Genomic DNA, 23,423 nt, shown 5'->3' on the forward strand with positions numbered 1-23,423 from the left:
TTCAAAATCTGAATATTCTCTCTCTAGAATATTTTCTCTCTCTAGGTTAAAACAGCCACAAACAAGATCTCTTATATTTTAGAAAAGGAATTGATTACAGGGGAATATACTAGACATCAAAAAGGGGGTTGGGGGAGGAATCTTACATTCTACCCCACTTAAAAAACGCGAGATGTCCTCATCTCGCAACTTGGAATAATTTCGCAAGATGGACGAATATGAGACTTAGAGAAAAATTTTAATCACGATTAACCACCAAGAAAAGTCTTAAAGAGAGCAAGATTCAAAATAAAAACAAGATTTAAACTTTATTCATTCACGGGACTTATACAGTAAAGATAGAAGAACTCTTTACACTTCCATAAGCCCGTCCATCATATGGTCACAAAAGCAGTCCTCACAAAGCTGCACAAGTATAGGGTAACTCATCTATGGGAATGATTCTGCTGGTTATTGCCGCACCTATCTCAGTGGTATGAGGTGATCTAACAAAAGGACCTCTGAGAGGCAAGCCAAAAACGGGGTAAAGGCATATCTTCTCATGAGGAAGAAAACACGCCAGTAAGAAGACCCGCTCAGAAAACCCAAGATGTCTTGATCTCATGACGCAGTAGTATCGGGGACCCAAACCCAAAGCTTCAATAACCATGGCCAAGCGGACATTGTTACGAAAGTGCTGCTGACCCCAGGGTGTTACCCTAGTTATGTTTTGATAGGTCCGCCATTTGGTCTGCGCTACAGAAGTTCCTAGGTGAGGAAAAAGTGAGCGCTCATACTGTTCTATAAAGTCTTTCTTCACAGACTCTCTTGCGTCTAGAAGGTGAGAAATCATCAGGGATAAAACTAATTCCTGTTGCCAAGCCATGAAGGAGATTAAGAAAGAAAGGAGATTGATGGGAGTAAGATTACTGTGAGCGACAAGTAAAAGTTATGACTTATATAAAGGAAGGAGCTAGCGTAACCTAGAAGCCAACGGTAACTTGCCACTGAAGTTTTACCGTCTTTCCATGATTTGTGTTTGACACATTTTTCTATAGAAGGCATTAAGAATTTTGAGATGAGGAGATAAAAGAAACTTGTAGGCTAAGTCACCTACTTTCATTGAATTCAGATATAAGGATCACAATATCTGGGGGATAACTTCTTATACTCCCCAAGAGATAAAGAACTTCTTTTGGGCCATACTCGAATGAAAACCAAAACCTTGGTATCCAAAACACCGATTCTCACTTCTAAACTCATTGTTCTAAATCCTTAAAATAGGCGTGACTCCTGAGAAGTATTTTAGGAAAAGGGTATTCCTTTTTTAAACAGAAACTTTCTTTTATTTTAGAGAGGGAATAATTATAAGATCAGAAAGGGAGATTCTTACTCCTGTATACCTCGAAGGCTGGGGAAGAATCTTACATTCTACCCCACTTAAAAAGTGCGAGATGTCCTCATCTCGCAAGGTAGAGGACAGCTCTTTTTCTTAAGATCCAAATTTTATTCTGGGGTTCCTTATATTCTGATCAACCCAACAGAACACTGGGATAATTATCCCTTATATAGAACTCATCATTAAATAACAATTCATTTAACATGATAATGGTCCATTAGACCGAAAAATTTCCTTCGGAACATTCCTCCACGGAAACTTCAGTCAAGCAAGTTCTCAATTTGACATCCCTTAACTTGATCTACCGGTCAAGTATTAATAGCAGCAATCTGACAGCACAACCCACTAATCTCATAGTGATTTGCTGAATTCATTATCATCATTCTAGTTATGAATATCATCACAGGGACTCGTCCCATTCCCCCTCATTGTGGGTTCATTATATTTCAACTAATTTTTAAAAATCAACATTTTTCAATCAGCATTTTCAATCAGAATCCAAATCAATTCATTCTTTCTCAAACAGAATTAAAAATCATATCAATCACATTCGAAATCATCATCTAGATAGCATTAACGCTTATAATTTCAAGTCTTAGATTTACTCGTATATACTGTCAGTAAAGAGCTGCAGTATACTCTCGGTATATACGGGTAGTCACGGCCCTTGGAATTATAAGGTAAATACTATCATGTCTAGGCCTCAAGCAAGTCAGGGTTTCTATATAATTGCAGTACTTCCATCTGAAGAACCAATTACCAAATTATGAATTTCAGTTTGAATATCAAATTGTATGAGTTATATCACACAATTATAACCTTTTTGTGTTTCTTGATAAATTTTTGACATATTTATCTTCTCAGTTGATCTTTATTAACCAAATGCTCTGATACCAACTGTAAGATCCCTGTTCCCACCGAGCAACAGATTCGGGATACTAGCAGCGGAAGTAGCACTTCTCGCACGGGACAGGGGTCCCACATTCGGGGCCTCGCCCACGGATATCTGGATAAGAGACTAGTCCGTCGGTTGTTCCAAAACCGAACCCGGAAAAACTTCCTTTACCAGAAAGCACGGGCGATTCCACCAGGATAACTTTTTACTCTAACGTAGTCAAGATCATTTCTGATCGAGATGATCCAATTACATCTATAAGGTACTTAATCAGTTCAAGGAAGAAACTTGCACTTGGATCATTGGGATCAACGCTTTTTTCCCCATTCAAGAGGCACAGCCGTTGATTCCTATCCATAGAACAGTTACTATCCGGGATTTATTTTTTTTCTATCGTAAAAACAAAAGTTTGAGTCTCGATTTACGGATCCATCAGTCCAGCCTAACCCCATCCAATCCCATGGGTTAGCCAACCGCCCAACCACTGTAGTGATGGGATCCAATTAAAAATTTGGTTCGGTTTTGTCCCGGGTACCAAGGAAAAGAGTTCCAAGGCCCCCTAGCCGGATGTTCATGCAAAATAAAACTAGTCACACCACTCACACACCCAATATGAAATTGCCTTTTTCAACCAGATTCAACCAGTTTAAAACAATCCTTTAATAAAACCATAGTATCATTGATCACCATCTTCCAATTTATCCAATTGATTCTTAATTTCCCATCATTCCTTCATCAGAGTATCTATGGCATCATTGGCAACTAGAACGCTCAGGAGCCGTTTCGATAGTTCCTAGCCCATAATACTTGGCAATATAATCACTTAACATGATGGACTCTCGTTGAAGATCAGCAAGATCAACCAACAGATCCATATAAGGAGCCATGGACTCATCCATTGAAGACCAGCAAGGTCAATCAACCAGATCCATGCTCGATTTCAGAAAACAACTCCAACTCTGTTCCAATATCTTCCTCGACGCACGCGTGGGTATCCTAGGCAACCCAGAGCCCGAGCACCGTATGGTCAGCACCCTCTAGGATCCTTCGCAGGTAACCTAGCGCTTCACGCATAGGCCGCTTCCTTGGCCCCTCATCCACCGTACCGGAAGCTCACCATTTTAATCGCACCGAGGCTGGTCAAGACCTCGGCCGACCTTGCTACGCGAGACGTCCTTCATTGACTCCCCGTCAGCAGTTGCAACTTTACCATCACGACTTTAATCACAAGACGGTCAAAATGCTCCCCCCAGCATTCTTGACATAAAACAATCATTTACAAACAGCATTTACAAACAGTATTTACAACAGTTTACAACACAATTTCTATTTTAACTTTCATTTTTCCACATTATCCTTCATCAATCTACATTACTTATTCCATATTCCATTTATATGTATACTCATCCCATCACATCATTTCTATCTCATCACTTCAGATTCCCTCACATCGCATATCGTATATTCACATCCCTACATCCACATCTATATGCGTACATTCACATCTACATGCATACATCTACATCTCCATGCATACATCCACATCCACATTCACATTCACCTCCATACATCTACATCTACATGCATACATCCACATCTCCATTCACATCTACATCTATACATCTACATCTACATGCATCCATCCACCTCCACATCCACATCTACATCTATACATCTACATCTACATGCATACATCCATATCTCCATTCCCATCTACATCTATACATCTATATCTACATGCATCCATCTACCTCCACATCCACATCTACATCTATACATCTACATCTACATGTATACATCCACCTCCACATCCACATCCGTATCTATACATCTACATCTACATGTAAACATCCACATCCACATCTATACATCTATATCTACATGCATACATCCACATCTCCATTCACATCTACATCTATACATCTACATCTACATGCATCCATCCACCTCCACATCCACATCTACATCTATACATCTACATCTACATGCAAACATCCACATCTCCATGCATAATAAAATTCTTTTAATTAATCTAGGATGATAGTTCCTAGAATATGGTAGGAAGTCCTCTTTTTATGCTTTGAATGAATTTATTTTATGCATAATTTCTATAAAAATTTTGCCATAGCTCCGCTACTATGACTGATAAATCTCAATTTTTTTCTAAGGGATAAAGCTCATTATTAAAGAATTAATTAGAATGGTCTCTAATTGGATCTTCAATCCAGAATGGTCTCTAATTGGATCATTAAGAAAACAATTAGAATGGTCTCTAATTGGATCATCAATCCATAATGGTCTCTAATTGGATCATTAAGAAAACAATTAGAATGGTCTCTAATTGGATCATCAATCCATAATGGTCTCTAATTGGATCATTAAGAAAACAATTAGAATGGTCTCTAATTGGGTCATCAATCCATAATGGATTGAATCATCAATGTGCATAAACTAAAAGCATAGCAAAAAGCCATTAATTTGGCCTCAAGCATAGCTTAATCTTGGATTAAGGAAAAGCTTTATGAAAAGCTTCATTTGGATTGAGAATGGTCATGAGTATGGCTATTTCTTGAGTGAGAGAGAGTAATTACATAAAAACCATTAGAATTTAACATAAATGGAAATTAACTTCAATAGCATTTATTAAATTATGTAACTCCACTACTTTTCACCAATTAACTTCAATAGCATTTAAAAAACCATACCAATTAAACTTGAGAAGAGAGAATCATTGAGAAATTATAGAAAAGATCAAAATTCAATATAGTTACCTTATGATTTGCTTGATTCTTTATTCACGGTAGAGGTCCCCAACCAATCAATTGGTTTAGTATGTTGATGGAGCCACCAATGGGTATTAAAGAAGAGGGAAGTGTCAAAAACTAGTGAATTATTAAAGAATTCACAGTTCTTGGCTAAGGTGGAGTAGAGTAACTATGCATAAGACACTATATTTTGGCTTAGGTGGAGTAGAGTAATAAAGCATAAGACACTCTATATTTTGGCTTAGGTGGAGTAGAGTAACAAAGCATAAGGCACTATATATTTTGGCTTAGGTGGAGTAGAGTAACAAAGCATAAGGCTATATTTTGGCTTAGGTGGAGTAGAGTAACAAGGCATAAGACACTCTATATTTTGCAACAAGGGGGAGGCTTCTATTTATAGGAAAAATTGAGCTCCTAACCAAACAAATTGATTCTAGAATTTTCCAAGTCAGTTTGGTTGAATTGGGACTAGATTTGGACCTAGTTTGGTTACTTTTTGATTCGGTTTGGTTCCATTTTGATTTGGTTTGGTTCAAGAGAGATGAGAGATAAAAATATCACATTATTTTTGAGTTTAAAACTCATTCAAGCATGTGAAATATGCACCTCCTTTAAAGAACTCCCCTTCCTTACATATGTGTCATAATGGAATCATTTTAATATTGCTCATAGTTTTTTATTAATAAACCTTGTACATTTTCAACTCTTCATCTTATGTGAAATATGCACCTCCTTTAAAAAAAACTCCCCTTCCTTACATATGTGTCATAATGGAATCATTTTAATATTGCTCATAGTTTTTTACTAATAAACCTTGTACATTTTCAACTCTTCATCTTATGTGAGCATTTAAGGGACTCCCCTTCCTTACATATGTGTCATAATAAAATCATTATTCCCAAAATATCTCATATTTTTAATATTGCTCATAGTTTTTTTACTAATAAACCTTGTACATTTTCAACTCTTCATCTTATGTGAAATATGCACCTCCTTTAAAGAACTCCCCTTCCTTACATATGTGTTTATTTACTAATAAACCTTGTACATTTTCAACTCTTCATCTTATGTGAGCATTTACTCATTTTTGGATACCCAAAATATCTCATATTTTTAATATTGCTCATAGTTTTTTTACTAATAAATCTTGTACATTTTCAACTCTTCATCTTATGTGAGCATTTACTCATTTTTGGGTATCTTCTTTTACAAATTGGATTTATCTCCTCCCTACACATGGATTGATGCTATTGGCCCATAGGAACCTTAATTGGACCATAGTCTAAAGATTTCTGAAAATCTAGACCCTTAGGCTAAGGTTCTTTATACCTATTTCCAATTAATTCTAATTGCACATTGGAAAATTCTTTTTAAATTTCTGTTTCAGGGAAACTCATCTGAATTATAAGAGATATTTTTCTATCCAAAAATATTCAAAATCTGAATATTCTCTCTCTAGAATATTTTCTCTCTCTAGGTTAAAACAGCCACAAACAAGATCTCTTATATTTTAGAAAAGGAATTGATTACAGGGGAATATACTAGACATCAAAAAGGGGGTTGGGGGAGGAATCTTACAATTTTCCTTTCCTAGAATTTTTCCCAAAAAAGTTGCATAAAATCAGCAAAAGTAACGCGTATTATCAAAACTCAATCACGCCACTAAAAAATAATGTAGCCCTATCAATGAGAATGTTGATTATTGGTTTTCATGCTTAAGATGAGATAAATAAGCCATAATTTGATGTGTATGACACTAACTTAGCCTCCACTTAAGTAGGTTCTTATCACCTAGCTCTAAAAAAATTGTAAAAAATAAAAATATAAAATTTGATCATCTTTTATCAAAAACTAATCATAACTATGCTTGCACAAGTAGTCTACACCTATAGTTACAACAAATAATGCACTTACACAGCTTTTTCCTTTGATGAAAATCAAAATTAGGCTCATAATTAGACATTTTATGTATTAAAAACAGGTTGCGCAAAAGGCCATGTATGAGAAGAGGCCCAAAAAGTGGCTCTAAAGTTTTGGAAAATTCAAAACAAAGTAGTATTTACTCTATATAACATGGGTGCACCTCAAGTTCTACATTATTAGCTTGCATATGGAAGGAAAAAAATTCATGCTCCACTTGTATAAAAAACGTCATTTCAATATTAGCGAGTCAAAAATTTATCCAATAATTATCGTTTGATGATTCCAGGATTTAGTTTACATCATGGGCTTTCCATCAAGCCAAGTTTCATGATCAAACTATGTCCCTTCTAAAAGCTATGTCCAAATTACTACTATTTTGAAAACAACAAAAAATCATGCGTTTTATCAGCATGTGTCTAAGAAAATTAAAATATTGCCTTGCAAAAGCTAAGAAAAGTGCAATTTAAAAAATCTCAAGGATTTTTTGGGTCTTGAGGAACATCGATGGATGTTAAGCATTTCAAAACTCTTAATAGATTGCCCACAAAAATTCAAGAACTTTTCAGGACACTTTAGTGTCTCAGGACACTTAAGTGTCCAATTACAGAACTAGTGTTAAGATGTGTATGGGACGAGGTAGAGAGTGTATCTGATGGGATAAGATGTATATGGGATGTTAGGGGGAGAATGGATGTAGTATGGATGTATGGATGTAGTTACGGATGTATGTATGTATGTGGATGTGGATGTATGAATGAGGATGTGAAAATGGATGTATGTATGTAGATGTGGATGTATGGATGAGAATGTGAATGAAGATGTGGATGTGGATGTATGGATGTAGATTCAGATGTAGATGTATGTATATGAATGTGGATGTATGAATGAGGATGTGAAAATAGATGTATGCATGTAGATGCGTATGTATGAATGTGAAATTAGATGTATGTATAATATGGATGTATGAATGAGGATGTGAAAATAGATGTATGCATGTAGATGCGTATGTATGAATGTGAAATTGGATGTATGATGTGGACGTACGAACATGGATATGTATATAGAATAATGAATGTGAATGTGTATGTGAAATAATGTGTAGTCTATATGAGTGAATGGATGCTCCGCGGGCGTTCTGAAGACGAACACTCGGATTGCAGAAGAGCAGAGTCCATCCCACTCAGACTCTGAGGAGTCCATTTTCAGCTTCCTTGATGATGAGCAAGCTCTCCATGTTGCAAAACTCCCTTTGCAACTCTCTTGGGCAGCTTCTATGCAACCTCCTTGTTGCAAATCTCCTCTCAATCCTCTCACAAATGAAAATCTCCTCTCAAATCCTCACAAATGCAAATCCAAATGATAATATGAGTGTGCATAAATTTTTTCATAATAGACTGAAAATAATGCTTAATCATAGAAACACACAACCAAACTAATATACATAATAAACACCATGACCAAGAGCCCATTTGGCTCTGATACCATGTTAGCAATCCAAAAATGGGATTGATCATGGTGAAGGACATAGATTAAGCATAAGATTAAGGTGGATTAAACCACACTAAAAACTCCATGAGAGAGAGAGAGATTGCACACTCAACACTATTCCCTTTGTAAGATCCCTGTTCCCACCGAGCAACAGATTCGGGATACTAGCAGCGGAAGTAGCACTTCTCGCGCGGGACAGGGGTCACACATTCGGGGCCTCACCCACGGATATCCGGATAAGAGACTAATCCGTCGGTTGTTCCAAAACCAATGAGATTAGTGGATTGTGCTGTCAGATTGCTACTATTAATACTTGACCGTTAGATCAAGTTAAGGGATGACAAATTGAGAACTTACTTGACTAAAATTCCCGTGGAGGAATGTTCAGAAGGAAATTTTTCAGTCTAATGGACCATTATCATGTTAAAGATATGAATGATATGATTTGAATGAATTGTTGATAAGTTCTAAGGGATATTTATCCTAGTATTCTGTTGGGTTGACCAGAATATAAGGAACCCCAGAATAAAATTGGATCTTAAGAAAAAGAGTTGTTCTCTTCCTACGAGATGAGAACATCTCGCGCTTTTTTTTAAGTGGGGTAGAATGTAAGAATTCTCCCCAGTTTTTGAGGTATTCAAAAATAAGAATCTCCTCTCTAATCTTATAACTATTCTCTCTCTAATATATAAATTTTTGACAGAATCATGAGACGAGGAAATCGTAGCCGTCAGCAGCCAGACCCTGTCACTGAAGATAACGAACTTGATCCTGATGTTCGCAAGGCTCTTCATAGGACTCAACCAGGACCCTTCAAAGGAGAAGGGGAGAACCTAGGTGAGACTGTGGAGAAATGGGTGGAAGCCATGGAAGAGTATTTTGACGTCACAGGTTATAATGAGCTGAGCAAAATAGCTCTTGGCCGGTTGAAAATAGTGGAAACAGCCAGGGTAGCATGGAGGAACCACTGTGACACCAACCGTCTAAATAGAAATACCCAATCTTGGAATGACCTAAAAACCTATTTGAGAAAGAGATTCTGTCCCCCTGGATTTTTGGAAACCAAAATGAACGAATTTTTAGAACTAAAGCAGGAGAACAAAACCATTGAAGAATATCACCAGGCCTTTGCTCATCTACTCAAATACTCACCACCTCTAGATGAAGAACAGCTCATGGCCAGGTTCATTCGGGCAATGAACGAACCTTTGGACACACTGGTCAAAAATGCCAAACTAGTGTCATGGCTGAAGCAGTAAAAATGGCAAAGGATTTTGCCAAAGCCTTTGTAGTAAAGGTCCCGCCAAAACCTGCACCCTCTAACTTTAAAAGATTCCAAGCCCAGGAAGGTACTTCAAACTTTCCACCTCCAAAGAGGCAGCAAGGACCGATTCAGAATCAAGATGCAGGAAGATTCCAAAGTGAAGGAAGATCCTTCCCCCAAAATACTTTCTCAGGAGGACCATCTATTTTAAGGATGCAGAACAATGAACCCAGAAGTGAGAACCGGTGTTTTGGATGCCAAGGTTTTGGTCATCAGTTAAAAGACTGCCCAACTCCTGCCATGTCAAGGGGACAGGGAAGTCTAGGACCCCGAATTCAGAGACCAATTCCTTCATACCAGTTTAATCAGGGTCCGTCTCACCCAAGCCAGGGTAACCCCAGAAGAACTCCAAATCAACCATCTACCTCTACCCAGAATAACCTTAGAACTCCTTTCCAAAACAGGGGAAACCAAAGAGAAAGAATTCCACCTCAGACTGCAGCAGCCAGAGCAGTCACAATTTCAGAAGAAGTAGAAGAGGAAAGAAGGGCAGATCTTTACTGCAATTGAAAAACCAAGGACTTAACCGACAGTTCTCAAGTCATCCATACTCCAGCAGAATACCAGGGAAAAATCGACCGTCCACTTCCAAGGCGTAAAGTTGAATGTGATTGAAAAAGAAGAAGATGTGATGAAAGAAATCATACTCCACCTGCGAGATGAGGACATCTCGCGTTTTTTAAGTGGGGTAGAATGTAAGATTCCTCTCCCAACCCCTTTTTGATGTCTAGTATCTTCCCTTGTAATCAACCCCTCTTCAGAAATATAAAGACCTTGTTTCTAACTATTTTAGCCTAGAGAGAGAAAATATTCTAGAGAGAGAATATTCAGATTTTGAATATTTTTGGATAGAAAAATATCTCTTATAATTCAGATGAGTTCCCCTGAAACAGAAATTCAAAAAGAATTTTCCAATGTGCAATTGGAATTAATTGGAAATAGGTATAAAGAACCTTAGTCTAAGGGTCTAGATTTTCAGAAATCTTTAGACTATGGTCCAATTAAGGTTCCTATGGGCCAATAGCATCAATCCATGTGTAGGGAGTAGATAAATCCAATTTGTAAAAAGAAGATACCCAAAAATGAGTAAATGCTCACATAAGGTGAAGAGCTGAAAATGTACAAGGTTTATTAGTAAAAAAACTATGAGCAATATTAAAAATATGAGATATTTTGGGTATCCAAAAATGAGTAAATGCTCACATAAGATGAAGAGTTGAAAATGTACAAGGTTTATTAGTAAAAAACTATGAGCAATATTAAAATGATTCCATTATGACACATATGTAAGGAAGGGGAATTCTTTAAAGGAGGTGCATATTTCACATAAGATGAAGAGTTAAAAATGTACAAGGTTTATTAGTTAAAAAAAACTATGAGCAATATTAAAATGATTCCATTATGACACATATGTAAGGAAGGGGAGTTCTTTAAAGGAGGTGCATATTTCACATGCTTGAATGAGTTTTAAACTCATAAAAATTGAGATATTTCATCTCTCCTCTCTCCTCATTCAAGTCTAGTTCCAAAAAGTTAGCTTAACTGACCTAAAAATGGTCAAAAATTGACCAAACTGATTTAGAAAATTCTAGAATCAGTTTGTTTGGTTAGGAGCTCAATTTTTCCTATAAATAGAAGCCTCCCCCTTGTTGAAAAATAGATAGTGTTTATGCATCGTTACTCTACTCCACCTAAGCCAAGAACTGTGAATTCATTTAATAATTCACTAGTTTTGGAGCTTCCCTCTTTCTTTAATCCCCATTAGTGGCTCCATCAACATACTTAACCAATTGATTGGTTGGGGGCCTCTACCGTGAACAAAGAATCAAGCAATTTGTAAGGTAATTAGTGAATATTGATCTTTTCTATAATTTCTCAAGGTTTCTCTCTTCTCAACCCCTCTCAAGCTTGAGAAGCTTAATTGGTATGGTTTTTTAAATGCTATTGAAGTTAATTGGTGAATAGTAGTGAAGAGTTACATAATTTAATAAATGCTATTGAAGCTAATTTCCATTTATGTTTAAATTCTAATGGTCTTTATGTAATTTCTCTCTCTCACTCAAGAAACGGTCATACTCATGACCCATTCTCAATCCAAATCAAGCTTTTCATAAAGCTTTTCCTTAACCCAAGATTAAGCTATGCTTGAGGCCAAATTAATGGCTTTTTTCTATGCTTTTAGTTTATGTATATTAATGATTCAATCCATTATGGATGAATGATCCAATTAGAGATCATTTTAATTATTTCCTTAATGATAAGCTTTATCCCTTAGAAAAATTGAGATTTATCAGTCATAGCAGCGGAGCTATGGCAAAATTTTTATAAAAATTATGCATAAAATAATTTCATTCAAAGCATAAAAAGAGGACTTCCTACCATATTCTAGGAATTATCATCCTAGATAAATTGAAAGATATTCATTGTAATCATAGAGAAATTGATTTTTATATTATGCATAATTGATTTTCATGCATAGAAGTATGCATAAAAGATAATTTTTTTATATTAAAAGTGTTACTTTTATCATTTTTAATTTTCATGCATAGAAGTATGCATAAAAGATAATTTTTTTATATTAAAAGTGTTACTTTTATCATTTTTAATTTTCATGCATAGAAGTATGCATAAAGAAAATTGTTTTATATCAAAAGTGTTACTTTTATCAATTTTCATTTTCATGCATAGAAGTATGCATAAAGGATATTTTTTTAATATTAAAAGTGTTACTTTTATCATTTTTAATTTTCATTCATAGAAGTATGCATAAAAGAAAATTTTTATATCAAAAGTGTTACTTTTATCATTTTTAATTTTCATGCATAGAAGTATGCATAAAGGATATTTTTTTAATATTAAAAGTGTTACTTTTATCATTTTTAATTTTCATGCATAGAAGTATGCATAAAAGAAAATTTTTATATCAAAAGTGTTACTTTTATCATTTTTAATTTTCATGTATAGAAGTATGCATAAAGGATAATTTTTTTATATCAAAAGTGTTACTTTTATCATTTTTAATTTTCATGCATAGAAGTATGCATAAAGGATATTTTTTTTTAAAATAGTAAAAGTGTTGCTTTTATCACATTTGAAATTCTTGCATAGAGGTATGCATAAAAGATGATGATTATATTGTAAAAATGTTACTTTTGTCATAATTGGTTTTGATGCATAGGGTTATGCATAAAAGATATTTTTATACTAAAAGTGTGATTTTCATCATAAAAAGATTTTATGCATAAATTAGATGCATAAGAGAAATTCTTTTATTCTAAAAGTGTAATTCCTACTAAATTGAATTTATGCATAAGAAGATGTATAAAGATTGATTTTAATTCAAAAGTGTCTTTCTCATCTAAATTGAATTTATGCATAAGAAGATGCATAAAAGATTGATTTTAATTCAAAAGTGTTATTCTCATCTAAAATGAATTTATGCATAGGAAGATGCATAAAAGATTGAATTTTAATTCAAAGTGTCATTCTCATTTAAAATGAATTTATGCATAGGAAGATGCATAAAAGATTGATTTTTATTTCGAAAGTGTTAGTATCCTTAAATGGAATTTATGCATAATTAGATGCGTAAAGAAATTTTATATCAAATATAAGAATTCTCTTATATTCTATAAATAGATATGGAAAGGGATATGATGTGATAAGACATATATGAGAAGAGTTATGATGTGATAAGATGAGTTAGGATGTGATAAGATGAGTTAAGATGTGATAAGAGACCTATGGGATGAGTTAGGATGTGATAAGATGAGTTAAGATGTGTATGGGATGAGATAAGAAGTGTATGAGATGAGATAAGATGTATATGGGTTGTGATAGGGCGAGAATGGATGTGATGTAAAAGAATAGATATGAAGGCGTACGATGTAAAAGAATAGATGTGAAGGCGTATGAGGCCATATGAATGGAAATGTAGAAATAGATGAATGTAGATGTGGATGTATGAATGTGAAAGTGGATGTATGCATGAAGATGTATATGCATAGATGTGAATATGGATGTAGATGTATGCATGAAGATGTATATGCATAGATGTGAATGTGGATGTATAGAGGTGAATGTGAATGTGGATGTATGCATGAGGATGTATATGCATAGATGTGAATGTGGATGTAGATGTGGATGTATAGATGTGAATGGAAATGTGGATGTGGATGTATGTGAATGTGGATGTGAATGGGAATGGGAATGTGGATGTGGATGTGGATGTGGATGTGGATGTGGATGTATGTGAATGTGGATGTAGATGTGGATGTATAGATGTGAATGTGGAATGTGGATGTGGATGTATGTATGTATATGGATGTAGATGTGGATGTATAGATGTGAATGGGAATGTGGATGTGGATGTATGTGAATGTGGATGTAGATGTGAATGTATAGATGTGAATGTGGAATGTGGATGTGGATGGATGTATGTATGTGGATGTAGATGTGGATGTATAGATGTGAATGAGAATGTGGATGTGGATGTATGTATGTATGTGGATGTGGATGTATGAATGAGGACGTGATAGTGGATGTATGCATGTGGGTGTGGATGTATGGATGTGGATATGGATGTGTATGTATGAATGTGGATACGGGATGTGGATGTATAAATGAGGATGTGAAAATGGAGGTAAGCATGTAGATGTGGATGTATGGATGTGAATGTGGATGTGGATGTGGATGTATGGATGTGGATATGGATGTGAATATATGATATGTGATGTGAAGGAATCTGAAGTGAAGAGATGGAAAATGACGTGATTGGATGAGTACATATATAAATGGAATGTGGAATAAGTAATGTGGATTAATGAGGGATAATGTGGAAAAATGTTAATATAGAAACTGTATTTGTAAACTATTGTAGATGCTGTTTGTAAATGGCTGTTTTATGTCAAGAATGCTGGGGAAGTATTTTGACCGTCTTGTGATTAAGGTCGTGGAGACCTAACTATTAAAGTTGCAACTGCTGACGGAGAGTCAATGGAGGACGTCTCGCGTAGCAAGGTCGGCCGAGGTCTTGACCAGCCTCGGTTCGATTAAAATGGTGAGCTTCCGGTACGGTGGATGAGGGACCAAGGAAGCGGCCTATGAGTGAAGCGCTAGGTCACCTGCGAAGGATCCTAGAGGGTGCTGACCATACGGTGCTCGGGCTCTGGGTCGCCCAGGATACCCACGCGTGCGTCGAGGAAGATATTGGAACAAGGAGTAAGAGTTGTTTTGTGAAACCGGGTATGGATCTGGTTGATTGACCTTGCTGGTCTTCAATGGATGAGTCCATGGCTCTTTATATGGATCTGTAGGATCCGTAAATCGAGATTTAATTTCTATTATTACGATAGATGAAGTAAATCCCGGATAGAAATTGTTCTATGGATAGGAATCAACGGCTGTGCCTCTTGATGGGGAAAAAAGCGTTGATCCCAATGATCCAAGTGCAAGTTTCTTCCTTGATTTGACCAAGTACCGTTAAAGGTGCAGTCAGATCAGTTGATCCGTAATGATCTTGACTACGTTAGAGTAAAGAGTTATCCTGGTGGAATCGCCCATGCTTTCCGGGTAAAGGAAGTTTTTTCGGTTTCGGTTTTGGACAAACCGACGGATTCGTCTCTTGTCTGGATATCCGTGGGCGAGGCCCCGAGTGTGAGACCCCTACCCGCGCATGATGTGTTACTTCCGCTGCCAGTATCCTGAATCCGTTGCTCAGTGGGAACAGGGATCTCACACCTTGTACATTTTCAACTCTTCATCTTATGTGAAATATGCACCTCCTTTAAAGAACTCCCCTTCCTTACATGTGTCATAATGGAATCATTTTAATATTGCTCATAGTTTTTTACTAATAAATCTTGTACATTTTCAACTCTTCATCTTATGTGAGCATTTACTCATTTTTGGATACCCAAAATATCTCATATTTTTAATATTGCTCATAGTTTTTTACTAATAAACCTTGTACATTTTCAACTCTTCATCTTATGTGAGCATTTACTCATTTTTGGGTATCTTCTTTTACAAATTGGATTTATCTCCTCCCTACACATGGATTGATGCTATTGGCCCATAGGAACCTTAATTGGACCATAATCTAAAAATTTCTGAAAATCTAGACCCTTAGACTAAGGTTCTTTATACCTATTTCCAATTAATTCCAATTGCACATTGGAAAATTCTTTCTGAATTTCTGTTTCAGGGGGATTCATTTTAATAAGGTGAGATATTTTTCTATCCAAAAATATTCAAAATTTGAATATTCTCTCTCTAGAATATTTTCTCTGTCTAGATTAAAACAGTTATAAACAAGGTCTTTATATTTCTGAAGAGGGATTGATTACAGGGAAAGATACTAGACATCAAAAAGGGATTGGGGGAGGAATCTTACACCCTTATATTGCATATCACAATGAACCATCATACAATGATATAGGCTCTCTAGCCTTATCCCACTTTACACATCATCATCCATGTGGCAGCTCCTTTTCCACTCTTTTGGTCAACCCTCACACACCATACAATATTACATGTGGCATTTCTATCTCACCACAATATCTTGCACCTCTAGGGTGCTTTCCCACATACACACAACACCACGATTACATCTCTCAACATTTCCCTCACCGGCAATAACATCAAATACATCACCCTCCTATAGCAAATATGTCAGGTCATCATAGCTAGCCAAGAACAGAGGATTTGTGCGCTCTTCGGACAACACTGGATGTGAATGATGCTTGGGGGAGAGGAATGTCTGTATCCATGCATCTGCCCATCCTCTCGAGGTACAATGTGACCAATCACCATCTATAGATGCTCCACAGAATCATGCTAACTGTCATTTGTAAATCGTGGGGGCCGCCATAAAAGTGGTCCTGATGGAATGTAGGCCCAAGGTGCCAGGTACTGTGTCACAATCATGGGAGGATCTATGGTCAATCATGCCACCATCCACATGCCAAAAAAATCTCCTGAAAATCCGAGCATCACGTTTGGGATACGATGATGCTACACTTCCACAAAAATGTTGGGAGCACCACTTTACCATGTGGCTCGCATCTCTAAACCGCTCAGCATCCTACCACACCTCAGGGCACGTTTTACACACGCGCGTGCACCATCATGCTCTCCCTTCCTGTGACCAGTCTCAAAGAATGACCGAATCAATGGGATACTGGATTGCACATGCCACCTATAAATCCATACACAAAAGTCTTAGTTATTGTTTTATTTAAGATGTTCTAGTGAATTTAGTTTAATTGTGAATATAAGAGAACCATAAGTCCTACTTGTAGAGCCAATAGACTTGTCATGATGACTTGAACTATGTGCCACAAGGATCTGACAAAACCTATCACTGGGGCCACGTGTGATCCCACAATCTTGTAAAAAATCATCATGGGACGAAAATAGTGTTGCACAAAATGTGCATCATGTGAACGATCATCAGTGATATAGAAATGATACTCTCAAATAATGACACAGGCCTCGGGGGTACTCGCTATCCCATCTACATGGGCTTCTGCATGTTGATAGCTAATGTGGACCATAATAGCAACCTTGTGAGGTAAGCAAGACATACGATTAGGACACAAAATATCAAATAAGTAATATAGCTCAAACGTGAAAAAAATATTATGAGATATTACCATTACCTGCTCAAAGAAGTAACACTCAGATTGTATCTCTTGAAAAGGTGTGAAGGTGTAGTTCTCTACAAAATCAACCATAGAGATGACCACACCAATAGGAAACTCTGCTAGGCATGCTCAAAATTGATGATCCTACCACATATCACAATGACTGTGCCGTATATAGAGGTAGATCTGCTCCCTAAATGTGGCTATGAAGTGACAATGTTTTTCCATGAGCTGCAACTTCTTGGACTGCCCACCACTCTAGAGCTGGTGCCTCACATACTCATAATGTTGCCATGGCACTATCTCTTAGTCACTTGCATCAAGATCTACCATCTCTGTAGATGTGCAATTGCTCTCTACACAAGGCATCCTATGGAACTGAGCATCCTCCCTACGTGCACACAAAAGAGAGTGGATGAAATCATGAGGACTATGATGCAACTCTCTATGCCCACTAAGATAATGGAACACATTATAAAAAAGTTGGAACTCAACATGGTAGCGACAACAACATGTGTCACACTATCGTGATGATGAGTACCTCACAAACCAAGGCTTACACCCCTCAAATGAACTTTGCCTAATTTTAAGCTCTGGATATGATGCCACAAACTGAGAATACAACTTTGTTTGGGTCATTTCAAGAAAGCAAGCACCATGCTCAATGAACACTCTTCTTGGTTGTCACTCCCTTACGCAAAGCTTTGTTAAAAATTGGCAAGGCACAATAATTCTCCTCCCAAAAACTTTCTATCAAGGCTCTAGTGGTTTCATCTAGTAGGCGATCATGCCTAGCTACATGACCACTACTCACCCACAAAGCACCAACCTCATTGGCATCTAAACTTTTCTGTCTAATAGACCCAACTCTAAGTGTGTGTGGTGCTATGGAAAGGATACGAGATGTGGCATTCACCTCACCCTTCATTTGGGAGCTACTTATGGTTGCCACAATAGCCCATCAAGCAGCCAAAGTGTCTGCAGAGTTCCACTTCTTGTTAACTGTATAGGAACGATGAACACTTTGTAGCACCGCCATGCCAGCTCTCCTCTCTCTTCGACCTCCAATGTCAGAAAGGGCCCTGCAGTTGGCCATGTTGGGTAGATTGATCAAAGCATCAAGCACGCATGCCATGAAGGCGTGAGGTCTTTGACATAGGAATGGAAGATTGCATGGGCACGACCATGTGCCCCTGACTTTGATAGTTCTTTCCTATCAAAGAGGGGGAGTGGGTTCTTGTGGAAGAGAAGGGGGCTCAGGAAGGGTGGGTTCATGTGGATTATCTAAACTAAGGGGTAGTGGGGGGGAAGAGGGCAGAGGGAGAGGAAGTCAAAGAGGAGGAGCAAGGCTTGGATCATCGCCAAAACGGAAGGTGTTGCTCATTAAGGTGCTCTCCACTCTCTCTTTCTCTCACGAGCTAACCTTTTCCTCTCCTCCTCTTGAACTTGGTGGACGGGGGGAAGTCTAGTCCTATCACGTTTTCAACTCCTACGATTTTGAGAACCCATTCTCAAGGAAGCTAAGAGACAAAAAATTATGAAGGCTCAATGATGGGATAATACTAGAAATAAGTGTGGGATAGTACTAGTGATGTGTGATTATATAGGAAAAATAGGTTATCCACTTCAAATCTCATTGGATTTCCTATCTAATATTGACTAGATAATTAAGATAAATATAAAGATAATTAAAGATAAATTATTATCTCCTTAAAAATTAATATTATTAATAATACTTATTAACAAGTCTAAATATTTATCATTACTAGATATATAAATATATCTTTTATTTTATAATTATATAACTATATTTAATTTTATAATATATGTTTTTTAAATTTTATTCAAAGGTTTATCCTACACATAAAATATTTTTAACAAATAATAAATTTAAAAAAATAAAAATTTTAAATTAAATAACATGAACTTTAAAAATAATATTATTTATCTAATTCTAAAATATAATCTTATAAAATTAGTAATTTTAAATTCTTTTATATTAATAAGTTCTATATATTTAATTATTTAAAAATTTATATTTTATTTCTCTTTTTATTCAAATACTAAATTAACTTTTTCAAAAATATATTTTTATAAAAAATGGGAAGGTAGGAAGGAGGTGCCACGTGTCACATGCGTGCATGACACGTGACATTTTGTTCCACAGGAACACGGATTATGGAAGGAGGCCAAAAGCAATTAATGCGAGAGAGCGGGATTGTAGCCATGGGAACATAAAGACGCACATAATTTTTCCATATTTTTGTGCCGAAGTGCAATGTAAATCGTTTTAGGCCAATGTGGGTTCTAAATGAGAGTTCTAAGTGTATTAAGCAAGGCTCACTTATGGGGTTGTCTGCCCATGTGTGAAAGAGGCCTAGGGTTAGGGTTAGTGACATCTCTACAAAAGAGATGTTAGCTAAAGAAAGAGGACGTTTTTTGGCCATTCTCATAAGCTATTGAGCGAAGCTCTTGAGCTCTCAAGCTATGACAACTCTCTAACTCTCTCTCTATTGTACTCTAATGAGCATCAAGCTCTAATGAGTATAGCTCCACTTATGTCTCTTAATCTATTTTAGCATCATTGAAGTAGATTAATTTATGATTAGTTGAATGCTTCTTTCTTTCTCTTGTGTATGCATGCTTGTAGTGTGTGTGTGTGTAGTCTCCATTGATGCAAGCTCTTGCCCACTTCATTGGAAATGAGTTATTCATGGATAGACTCTCTCTATGAGCTTGTGGGTTTGTGAATGTTACATTCTATGCTTGCTTAAGCTTGTGGGTTAGTGGATGCACGCTTATGGGTTTGCTTGCATTAGGGAAAGCTAAGATTTAATCAATGTTTGAATGGGATTAAGAGATTGCCATGCATTGCTTGTTCTCCTGATTAGTGAAGTGGGTTTAAGGGATTGAGAGATTGATTAAGGTGTTGAATGGTTGAATCGTCAAGTGGTGGCTCGTGTATGTGAGCTCTCCCGCAAGGGATAAGCCTTCATGCACTAATCGGGTCGAGTCCTTGGATTGACATTGTGTTTCTCAGCACATTTGTTGATCGGTAGTACTCTATGAGCACTATATTGCACGGTAGAGAGAACCACTCTACAATGGCGCCGCTGCCGGGGAGAGAGTGCCTGCTTTAGTTGAGCACCATACACACACTACCACTCCTTGTTAAGCTCCAATCGGTTGCAAAATCGTTGGATAGGAGAGCAGGCTTTGGGACTAATTTTGGTACTTATTTAAGACTAATCTTTTGTTAAATTCTCTTTATTGTCTTGCAATTTAAGTGCAATTGGCTAGCTACACCTCTCCCTTGTTTGAGGTCACGACAAGGATTCAACACACGGGAAGGATTGGAGGTATGCGCTAAACGTGTCAATTTCAATTTGTGTGCGAAAGAGAGAGGCCTGATTTGCATTTTTGTCATTCTGTTTGAGGTTAATTTTTACAGTTTCAATTTTCTGCATGTTTGTTTTATTTTCTGTTCTTAGCTTAGTTTAGTTTTCTTCATCTTTAACTTTGTGCATTTTAGTTCTCTATTAAACCTGCACCTATAGAGAAACTGAAATCTGTACACACATGAAGATTGAACATTTCGAATTTGCTGCAAATCTCACAGCTACACACGCATTGAGTTCCCTGCACATGCATTGAATTCGCTGCAAATCTCACAGCTGCACACACATTGAGTTCACTACATACGCACTTCAAAAAAGAAAAAATAATAATAATAAAAGAAGGCAGTTGTGCGTGAACAGCGCACCGCGCGGAGATGCAGACTGATGAGACACCTCGAACTAGGGATGCAAAGGCAAATCTAGTGGACAAGACCCTACATTCCAATAGAAAAAGGACCAGTAGGAGGAAAAAGAACCGCAACAAGCAAACTAAGAGTGCATCCACTAGTTCTCAAGAAGTCTCTAAACAAAACGTGAAGGATCAAGCTTTTACATCCCAAGAAGTGCATGAGGAGCATTAACCTCAACCTGGGCCTAGTGCTAAACAAGATGAGGCTAGTACAACCGAGGATAGTTCTGGGAGTTCTGTTTTTGTGGATAAGGTGAACGAGACTCTAGATGCCATCATTGATGCTCATAGAAGTCGCATTGCAGCTTTATTTGAGCTACCCAAGAAGCTTCAAGAATATCCAAACCCTCGTGAGTGAGGAGAAGATCAATCTAGCTGTACATCAGCAACTCATTAGGGAAGCTCAATCAATACTTGAGGGCCCACATCCACATATCCCTCGGGGCCCAACCTCTCTTAAGTCAACATTACAAACCATACCAGAAGTGTCATCAAGTTGGGAAATGAAAAGTGAGCTGATCTCACAAGCTCATAGTGAGAAGTCTGCACCAAATGACACCCCGTGGTTTCATTATATTTCAACTAATTTTTAAAAATCATCATTTTTCAATCAGAATTTTCAATCAGAATCCAAATCAATTCATCAATTCTCAATACAGAATTAAAAATCATATCAATCACATTCGAAATCATCATCTGGATAGCATTAACGCTTATAATTTCAAGTCTTAGATTTACTTGTATATACTGTCAGTAAAGAGCTGCAGTATACTCTTGGTATATACGGGTAGTCATGGCCCTTGGAATTATAAGGTAAATACTATCATGTCTAGGCCTCAAGCAAGTCAGGGATTCTATATAATTGCGGTACTTCCATCTGAAGACCCAATTACCAAATTACGAATTTCAGTTTGAATATCAAATTGTATGAATTATCTCACACAATTATAACCTTTTTGTGTTTCTTGATAAATTTTTGATATATTTGTCTCACTACAAGACAATGCTGCCATACACGCGTTTCATACACGCGATAAATTACGAACGCGTGTATGGTCGCGCCTGTATTTGAATAGAATCGGGCGCGTGTATTTTAGCATTTAAGTTCGCGTGTATGTTTGCATTTATCAACGCGTGTATAAACGCGTTTATATACACGCAGTAATACACGCATCTATACACGGTAATATTCACGGATTAATACACGCTATTATACACGGATTAATACACGTCACTATACACGGATTAATACACGCATGGCAGAGAAAAACTGAAGAAAAATTGAATTCCTTTACAAAATTAAAAACTATTTTCTTTAAACCATCTCGTAGTACATTAGAGTATATATCATTACACAATCCCACTACATGCATTTACAACAATGAAATATATTCAAAAATAAATCATGCATATGAGATGATAGAAATGTCATCAATTTAGAACGTACAGTGAACGGATTGGTTAGGGTTCGATCTCATCTTCAATAAGATCCATCCTTGCCAAACGATCAACATCAATATCCATTTGATCAATTTGTAAGGCTACGATTAAATTTATTCCACTATCGATATTTTGTACTCCATTGATAATGGTATCGATGTCCTGATCATCCTCATCAACATCACCATCATCCTCAATGGTAGGGTCATTCTCATGATCATGAGAAATGGCATGCTCATCCTCATTATCATGATCATCTCTTATTTCTTGATCATCGATCACAACATCTTCAATGGCATGTTCGACATCATCTTCATTGCGGCTTGTTACATCCTCCATATGCTCCATATCAGTGAATGTATTATACATCACTTTGGAACGTGGTGCAATAGGGATGACGTACCACCATTTGATGTCATGCACCATTGGTAGATAGATAACCTACTCAAATACACATAGTACAGTAATTAATTAGCATATCAAAAGTCAAGGGGTACGCGAGCTTAGATATATATGTACATGAAACACATTAGTAAAAAAATGCATACATGCTCACATTGTCTCTTGAGGTGGGTAGTCTATTTTCCTTTGGAAGCATGTTTGATAATAGCCTGCATCCAATATCATCAATTATAATTAGTCTTAAATCTTAAACCTTAAACCACTAATTCAAATTTGTAAGTTAGAATGCTTACTTCAACAATGCGTCAAGACTTGCATTGCTCCATCCATAAACTGTTTGTATATTAAGTAGTTC

This window comes from Cibotium barometz, chromosome 51 (genome assembly GCF_041138505.1).
Source record: "Cibotium barometz isolate CiBa-2024 chromosome 51, ASM4113850v1, whole genome shotgun sequence".
In the NCBI taxonomy this organism is placed as follows: Eukaryota; Viridiplantae; Streptophyta; class Polypodiopsida; order Cyatheales; family Cibotiaceae; genus Cibotium; species Cibotium barometz.